Here is a 9,506-nt window from a genome sequence, read left to right as displayed (position 1 = left end):
TGACCCACTTCCAACCACCCATGGAGAACAAAATGACTAGCGGAGGTGCCATAACGGAAAATCTTCTACGAAAGTAGCGCGAAATGCGGGTGTGCGGGGGACAAGGAAATCTGTCTTCGTCCTTATACGCCTTCTTTAGACCCGATGATTTTTTGTAATACTAATAATCGTTGACAGATCTCTCAAAGGACGCCTCGTTAATTTATTCGTAACTGATCAATGTACATCTTTGACCTAGAAGAAGGCGCCTGACCTACCTGCATTATAGCATCTCCGCGTATTTCCTTATTCCGTGCTACCACCCCACATGTCTAGACGACCCCTTGGGGGCGGTCAAGTAGATACCACTAACGTCTGATACAAAACTAATCCCATTTGGGGAAAGCCCGTTATAAGATTTATTTTTCCTATACGTTTTTTTTTTTTGTGTTTTTTATAGGAAAGAATATAGGGGAAACGGTAGGTAAGATTAGTGCGTCAATATTTCGTTTATTTACGTCAGTAGAAAGGAAATTAGTGATTATAAAGAAATATTGATACGCTCAGAAACCCTAATTTTACCGCTAAGAGTAGCTATCTGACTTCCTCAACCACACTACAGATTAAACAGTCGATCTGACGATCAGAGAAAAAAGTACGAAAATCTTGATTCCAACCTTTTCAAGCAATTTCAAACAGGCTTTAAACTCTGATCTATGTAATGTGCGTACTTCATTCTATCATCTTCATACTGATTTATTAGCCCAAACAAACTACTACTCTAAATCAACATATTTTATTATTAAGGCAAACCTAAAATATTACACAAGATACTCCATTGCATCATGAACTACTACCTAAACCATACCCCTAAAATCCTATCAAACATCTTCACACACCAACATACAACAACGCAACCCACATGAAACTATCCCGGATCAATCACTACGAACCTCTATGGTCACCCTCCCCCTCCCACACAACCCGATCCTGTTTGCAACCTTGAAAGCTTCTTAACTATCAATAGAATCCACGCACGAGGGAGACGGCGATAGTCTCGAGGTAGGAGTGAAGGAGATGGCAGAATAACATAAGAAACACAAGGTCGACGGGCAGTGGGTCAGCTCGTCTAGGCTGCGTCTAGTACGCACACTACTGTAGTTGTAGGGATAGTAAGAAAATATGAAATATTTATTGATATTTATTATTTTATATAGATAGTAAAAGTCGATTAGTTTGCGTGTTGTGGGGTATAGTATTGAGTGTGTGAAGTTGTTTTTATAGATAGTTCAATTTGGAATTTAACTTGTTTTACCAAAAAAAGGGCAAGATTGAATTTTAGCAGCTTTTTTGATTGCATGGGATATCCTTAAATTAATTTCGTTATTATGCATTTTTGTTGCAAGTACAATATTGATCAAATGTCTTATTTATGATACAAATCAAATACGATACCCAACTTTTTGACCAGTGCCAATTTTTGGTCATACCTAAAAACAAAAAAAAAACATCAGAAAAAAAATCTTCAAAATTCTACAAGGCATTATTTGTCACGACATTCATCTCAATTCCTACCACATACCACCAACATACAAAGAACAGCTGATCCATGTCCCGAACCGCCAAGCCCCAAGAATTAGCAACAACGTGCGTCAATTAGCACAAACACCGAAATTAATGAACTCCGGCACACGCAGCGAGAATATTTAGTGAAGCCACTGAACTTAATGTTAGGGTATTTGAAAGACGTTGCTCATTAATTCTGGAACTATCTTTATTATGGTGTACAGGGTTTTATAACATCATCATCAGCAATTTCATATTCAGCACCCTTCTGTAATGTAGGCCTTATTGCCAGCTGCATAATATATCTTGAAGCACTCGTTCTTCCATTTCTGGTGGCCAGTCTTTTGCAGATCAGTAAAACAGCTTTGAGGAATCCTTATACAGTCTTAGTTTTATTTTACTGCTTAACTAACCTGGACTTCCGTGGAATACTAGTCAGCAAATAAATGTATAGCCTGCCTCGATAAACCGGCTATCTAACACTGAAACAATTTTTCAAATTGGAGCAATAATTCCTGAGATGAGCGCCTTTTAGCATTATGGTAGTAGTTTCTTTGACTAATGTGGCGAACTTGTCACAGTTTTGTCTGGCAAAAACTATGAGGATAAACGTACACAAAATCTGTTTTATGTCCTTTATAGAGTAGTGATAAAGAGCTGATCATGGTTTGTTCCATGGCACGCTGAACAAAGCCCAGATCCGAATAGAACTAGACTGAAAATAAAACTGTCAAATATAACGCAATCCAATTCCTAATTATTCCTAAAAAAAAACTATCACCACACAAAAAAACAATCAAAAAATTTAATAAATCAAAAACAAAATCCACATAAACTTCGGATGCTATCGGTGCGCTCACACTAGCTCACGCACACAGGCGCACGTGTGCGATAGTTGTCGCGTGTATTGTGCTAGCAAACACGATTACACGTGAAGACGACGAGTACGGGAATGGGAATTTGTACGAAGGCAATGGGATTGGGAAATTCTGGAGTAAAGGACAATGGGCACTTTGTATGGGATTTGGTACCCGCTCCAACAGTAACATATGATATATCATTAGAAAGGTATTTACGCGAACAATAATAAAAACTATGGGGCTTGCCTCAATTAGCTGTCCGATCCGAGTGACGATAAAAATTGAATCGACATAGCAACAAGTATGTCATCCATATAGGCAAAATCATTAAGAGGCATATGTCGTCAGTGTAATAATTTTAAACTAAGTTAATATACATCTTACATTGTTTGAGATACACTCTATTATAATCTAAAGATTGTAATAGTCTATGGAGTCTTACTACGGAAACACAATCGCCATCTGATTTGACAAAAGTTCAAAACATTTCTATTCATCTTTTTTTAAGAAGAAATTCTTCATTTTCTCAGCACCTCTTGAGGAGCAAGATTGAGTCGTAATATGTACTATGTAAACATCGTCTTCTGACTTTTCAACTTTAATTGATTGTAGATACTTAAAGACTTTCATCAAATACATAAGCTAGTTCTGCGTGAACTGCAAAGGTTTTGCACAGTCTTTATTTAAAGCAGTGGGCAGGCAAACATTCTAAGAAGGCCAAATTCCTGTTTTTTTATTACTTTACCAGTTTTTATTCAATACAGTTGGATTCAAGAACTACATCTACATTGATGATTTTTAAACATTATACATTCTATTAGTCGATGTCACGTGAAATGGACAAGGATTTGGGACTAGTCGTCATAGTAAACATTTTTTGCCTTGCCAAGACCTACGCAATGGTACTAAAATCAACACTGTTGGACAGGGTACCAAAACGCCCATCGTCCTTTGATTTATAATCGGATATATGTCTCTTTATGATTTTGTGACATTTTAAAGAAACTGAACTTACATTTTCTTTAAAAAATAACTTAACACCTTTCTAGAAGTATTTATCGAAGAAAAGGTGTCAGGTACTTCAGTTGTAAAGCTGGGATTTTATCTGTTTCTTGGAATGCACTCCGGGGTGCTATTTACTGAAACAATAAGAAGTTATAATAGTATTTCTCAGATAGTTTTAACCCCAAAGAGATTGTTGAAAAAAAAACTGTTAAATTAATTAATAACCTTATTAATTGTAATACCCAACTTAAAAAAACATAGTGATGTTGTTATCAAACATACTGTTATTGCGAGTAAAGTTGCCATGCAAACAAAATACCCGTAAACCTGTCTCAGTTCACTAAACTATTTCTGCTAATCAAACCTTCACACGATTCCCAATGGGAACAAGGATTACGGAGGCTTACATGTATCACGACCAATGGGAATGACGCGGTGTATTACAGGTTAGAATGCGGTTATCATAATAGCGGTAATATTGGGGTATTGTTGATCAAATCGTGTGCGTTTTGGGGTTTAGCTGTCAAATGTTTTTGATGTATCTATAGTCTGGGTAGTTCTTGTATAAGTACTGGGAGTATTTTGCCCTGCAGAAAGCAGCAAATTGTTCCACAAACTATTTCTTGGAAAGCATTTGACACAACCCGAAAAATATAAAAAATATAAAGCTCACATTTTGTTAAGTTTTATTTCGAACTTGCTTAAAAAGCAAGGGTTGTTTTAGTTTAGAGATACAACATCAACATCATGATAAGTCGTTTCTCGACTATGTTAGGCTCGGCTTTCAGTTTAGCCAGATATGGCTGAATACCACTGCTTTACATGGAACGCCTGTAATTAGAGAGACTTGAAACTTCGGAAAACAATAATAATGGGTATAACATTCTAAGTAGTTAAGTCGTAGTTGCGTAGTAGTCAAAGCATTTGCCTCTAGTCTAGTCTAGCATTTGTCTCGAGTGTTGATTGACGTTCATCCCTTTCGTGTAGGAAAATAGGCCTATGCCCGGCAGCGTGACTGGCTAATGATGAAGATAAATATATTGTGTAGTTTAATCTATTCTACATTTCTGGCAAAGCAATATTTGGCAAAGAAGATACACATCCACAACAAAAAATATCTTCAACGAAAATGCACTATGACGCAGTTGCAGTCTAAAACGCATTTATCGATATTCCCTCATTGAATTGCACACAAATGTTGTTCAAGGCCAGACTGACCGTTTTTATGGCGTATAATCAGTTAGCTCGCCCTAACTTGACGTGCGACGGGGTGCATTCCACCCCTAGGGCTTGGTGAATATACTTACTTTCGTTTTTTGATGTGTAGCTATAGGTCGTGAAGAGAAATTGTTTAGTTTGTGTGGTCTGTTTTGAAATGTTTAGCTAATCCTAGAATGAAATACCTACCTACGGTATAAAATACTGTTCTACTATACTACTGTTCTGTTCTCTGTGTTTTTTATATGAATGTGTCCTTCAAAAAGTTGCTTCTAGCAGTACGCTAAAAAAGAAGGAAATATTACTGTTTCTGTATATTTTGTGTACTTTTGTATTCAATGCGGTTTTTTTTAATGGTACAAAGTCACTTTCTTTTTCATTTACCTACACGTTAAAAAACATATTTTTATAACTTAAACTAATTCCATATTTACATTAAAAATACAAAACTAACTGCCAATAGTAGTTTCTGCCAGTGATTTCATCCACGTCTCTCTTCTCCTCTGCGTAAACTGCGACCAATCTAAATCTCTTGATCAAAAAGCAAAAAACTACTAAGTAGTAAATATTTACCAAAGAAGGTGTTATAATTATATCAATGCGTCATTAATGCATACCTACGTTTCCTTCCCCACAAGTCTAAAACGCAATAGATCCGGTTACAAACCTGTATTGAAAATATTGTGCAACAATTCTTAATGCGCTTAATATAGAACTTGTGTAGATGTGGTGAAAAATGCTAGAATCTCTAATACGCCTTGAGCAAGCGTGGTGACTAACCTTTATTCCTTCTCAGTAAGAAAAGACCTGTGTCCTGCAGTGGGACATTAAAAAGGCTGATGATGATGATGTTGCTCTGCACTTAACCATCTACAACTTTCTAGCTGAAGATTTTGTGTGCTGTTTGTATGCTTGAACGCGCTAATCTCACGTCTAGTACCTACCTAATCCGATTATTTCAGTGTTAGCCCATTTATCGAGGCATGCTATAGGCTACTTTTTATTCCGGTGCATGAAGTATTTTATATGCGCATCCCGTACACCCGTGCCGTAGTGAAAACACAAGCGCTAACTAGTCTTGTACCTCCCAAAAAAATAAAAACTTCAAAAGTAAATATTGACCTAACAAGCTACCTAACGAAGATTCACAGATGCTTCACCACGATTGCTAACTGCGCAATAGATATGGTTAAAGACCTGACGTTTACACCTCGTGTCTAGTGCAACGACCGGAGATCAAGGCCAAACTGATGCGTCTTAGAATATAAGTAATGGTTACAAAAACATGATTAAAAGAACACTGGAAATCCGGCAAATATGTGTCTGTTTTTATTTGTAGTGTCTATAAGGTGTATTGAATTTGATTCGATTTTCCGCTGAAAATGAAGAAACCGTACTTTCTAGGATAGAAATATGATGTTTGATATTTTGCAAACGGACTGGTAATAAAAGTACACTACCAACTAATAAGACTAATAACAAACAAACAAATCCGTTTCAGTTAGAAAAATATGTAAACAAGTCGAAGTGCGAATAGCTAGTATGCCAAAGAATATTTTTTCCTCTAAAATACTACCAAAACATCAAAAACAAAAACGTTCATTATAATGAGTATAAAAGCAATTCACTATTTCCAGAGAAAATTACGATAAAATAATATTAGGTACAAAATATTCCATTCACAATTCTTTGCGTAAAAAACTGTTACAATTTTGCTCACGACTCGTTCCAAGGTTAGGTTAGAACTACTTATTCAGTCTAGCTAGACCTGACCTACGACAACTAGAAGTCTAGGTAGTAGCCTTCAACTTGACGAGGCACGTTGACTCAGACTGACACGGCGGATTTTAAACAAACAAACTATTACTTAGGCATTTCTTGGTAAATAAAATAGTAAGTATTTGTAGACACTGTTATTGGTACTACAAACTGAAAATTAGAGGGGAAGCAGCTTAGAAACTGGAGAATGACATAGGATAGTTTTTGTCACCATCCAGCTACGGAAAGAACTTTCCCCGGGGACAAGGGGGATTAGTCAAAAACCAATTTACAGAATGCGGCCGAACCACAATAGTAAAGTTCTTCCCATGTACCAGGGCAGCATAACTTACATACATGAGTATACCAATCCCGAGTAAAGACGCCACTGCTTACCATGTACCAGGGCAGCATAAAATACATGAACAAATACTGAACGCGGGTGAAACCGCGAAGAAAAGCTAGGTTAGGTTAGAACTTATTCAGTCTAGCTAGACCTGAAGTCTAGGTAGTAGCCTTCAACTTGATGTGAACGTTGACTCAGACTGTGACACGGCGGATTTTAAACAAATAGACCGGTTGAGCTGGTAATTTGAGTCTAGACGTATTTTTAGTGACGATGACAATGTTTAGAAGGAAGGAAAAGTACCTATATAAAATAGTATTTATAGGTACTGTAGTTGCTTGTATATATCTATATACTCATCGTTTCTCTCATTTGCACCTCTTCTTCTCTAACAACCCAAAATTTCATGCATACTTTTGATACAAATCGCTTTATTTATAATTCTATGAAAGCAAGATTCGCAGTTGTTTTTTTTTTTGTTTATTCGATTATGTTTATTTTGGGTTGAGGAGGTCAGATAAGTAGTTGCTCCTTGTAAAACACTCGTACTCAGTTGCATCCGATTAGACTGGAAGCCGACCCCAACATAGTTGGGAAAAGGCTAGGCAGATGATCATGATGATTCGATTCTATGTTTGAATTTAATCGTGCTTCGTCATTACGCCTTCCATTGTTTCGATTTGGAAGAATGAGGTTACCCATTGTTTAGTTTTATAATCAGTATCCTTGTATTTGTGTGGGTGAGCGCTTATGTGTGAGGGTAAGTATAGGCTGTGGTATAGGTGAACATTGACTATTTATTACGCAAAAAAATAAAATGGTTTATTAATACTAGGCGTAGCAACAAAAACTCTTTCTAATCCTAAAATAAATATACCAACATCACCTGTCTTATTATCTAAGAAACAGTTTTTACTCAGTATATTTTTTTATATAATATTTTGACGTTATTATAAACAGGAAAACTAGCCGTCGGCTTTTTTCGGCCTGCTGAAGATTATCGTGAAGTTATTTCTGAAAGATGAAATGTTTAGGTAAAAAACAAAGCTTAAGGTATTAACCATAATAGTAGTAGGTACAATTTCTTTATTTTATTTGCACAGGCAGTTTTTTTGACAACTTATACACAAATATTTTTAATTTCTAAAAGAATTACAGTTAAAACACTAGTTTAGTATTATTTATCATTAACTTAAGATAATTCTCGTTACTTTTGCTAACGTTACCCTAATGGAAAAAAGTTAGATAAAATTACGATTTAGATTGCAAATACGATATGCGAAATAGTTTGTCTATATTACGCAAATTATTTAACTATGGTATAACTGGTGATTAATTTTATAATTGTAATATTGTATTTAATAGTAGTAAACAATTTAATAGATTAATTAAACTGTAATAGACTGCTGTGTTGGCCGGATTTGTCATCACTTCTTCTTTTCAGATTATGTCTGGAAATGTGCTTTCAAATGGTGATATTAGGGTTTAATTACCAATGGCATTAAGGAAAAACGAGTAGGAACGCTTTGAGGTTCTTAAATTAAGAACCACTAACTACTCAAGTCAAAAACCTTATATAAATCTACAGATACACAGTTTGTTTGCTAGAACGGGCTAATCTTAATAACTGCAGGTCTAACTTGAAATTCTTTCAGTGTTTGATCACCTGCATGACATACTACACTTTACGTGACGTGGCATCACAAGCCAGTAGTTGTATATTTAAGAAAACTTAAGTAAGCTAGGTAGTATTCGAGTATTATGTAACTTCAAAAAAAGTCTACACAGCTCTCCAGGTATGAAGATGAATGAAGGTTTGTTTTCCCTATTGTTTTTTCTATACCTATCGCTCATAAATCAGTAGTTTGTTTCAACCCATTCAATCTTGGCAGTTGTGAGAATGTTAGAAAGAAAACCCTATTTTTTTCTAGCTATTAATGTTACCTACTAATGTTATAGGATACGAAAGTACCTGTGTCTGTCTGACCGGCTTTCACGCCAACACTATTAAACGAATATAAATGTTAGGTACACGTTAAGCCTAGAATCATGAGAAGTTTTTATTTGGGGGCGGGAAATAGTTCTCTCGGGATGACAGCTGGTCAAATAATAGGGTTTCCTCTATGAGAATTTCTTCTATCCTTGGTAGTGTTTTGTGATGTTTTATTTTACTTAGAACTTCATTAAATGGTTTATTAACACTTACTTTAATTAATAGCGTCGGGACTACTGAAAATAATTACCACAAAATATCATAATTACCTTGAATTAGTGTTAATAGTATGCAATTAACATTACTATTTTATTTTTTGATTAAATTATTTCATTTTCAATCAATTGCCATTGTGTGGCAATTCCATGAAAATTAGCACGCATGACCGGCGTAACATCATAATTGTAATAACTTATATAACGTAACGCAAAGGGTTAAATTCCTACCTTTTTGTAAATTAAACTACCTATGACATTAAATAATGTATTGTTTCAATCAAAATTGCAATTAAATAATTAGTTGTAATAGACAGCTGTATTGCTTTGAAGTTTATTCATCGCCGCTTCTTCCTTTCAGCCATAACACTAGGAAGTGGTAAAAGAGGATTCTGGGGGTGCTATCCTTTTGTATTTAAGTACTGACGTCAAAAAGTTATTATTTTGTTAACCTATTTTCAATAAATAAACAATTTTGACTGTGAATTCGAATCTGCTTAGTGAATATTCAGTGTAGGATAGTAAAAGTGTCGCCGGAGAGTGGGCAGGCGTTGGACGCGTTACGC

Source organism: Helicoverpa zea, chromosome 16, assembly GCF_022581195.2.
Source record: "Helicoverpa zea isolate HzStark_Cry1AcR chromosome 16, ilHelZeax1.1, whole genome shotgun sequence".
Taxonomy (NCBI): domain Eukaryota; kingdom Metazoa; phylum Arthropoda; class Insecta; order Lepidoptera; family Noctuidae; genus Helicoverpa; species Helicoverpa zea.
The sequence above is the reverse complement of the archived record's forward strand: the minus strand, read 5'-3'. Positions refer to the sequence as shown.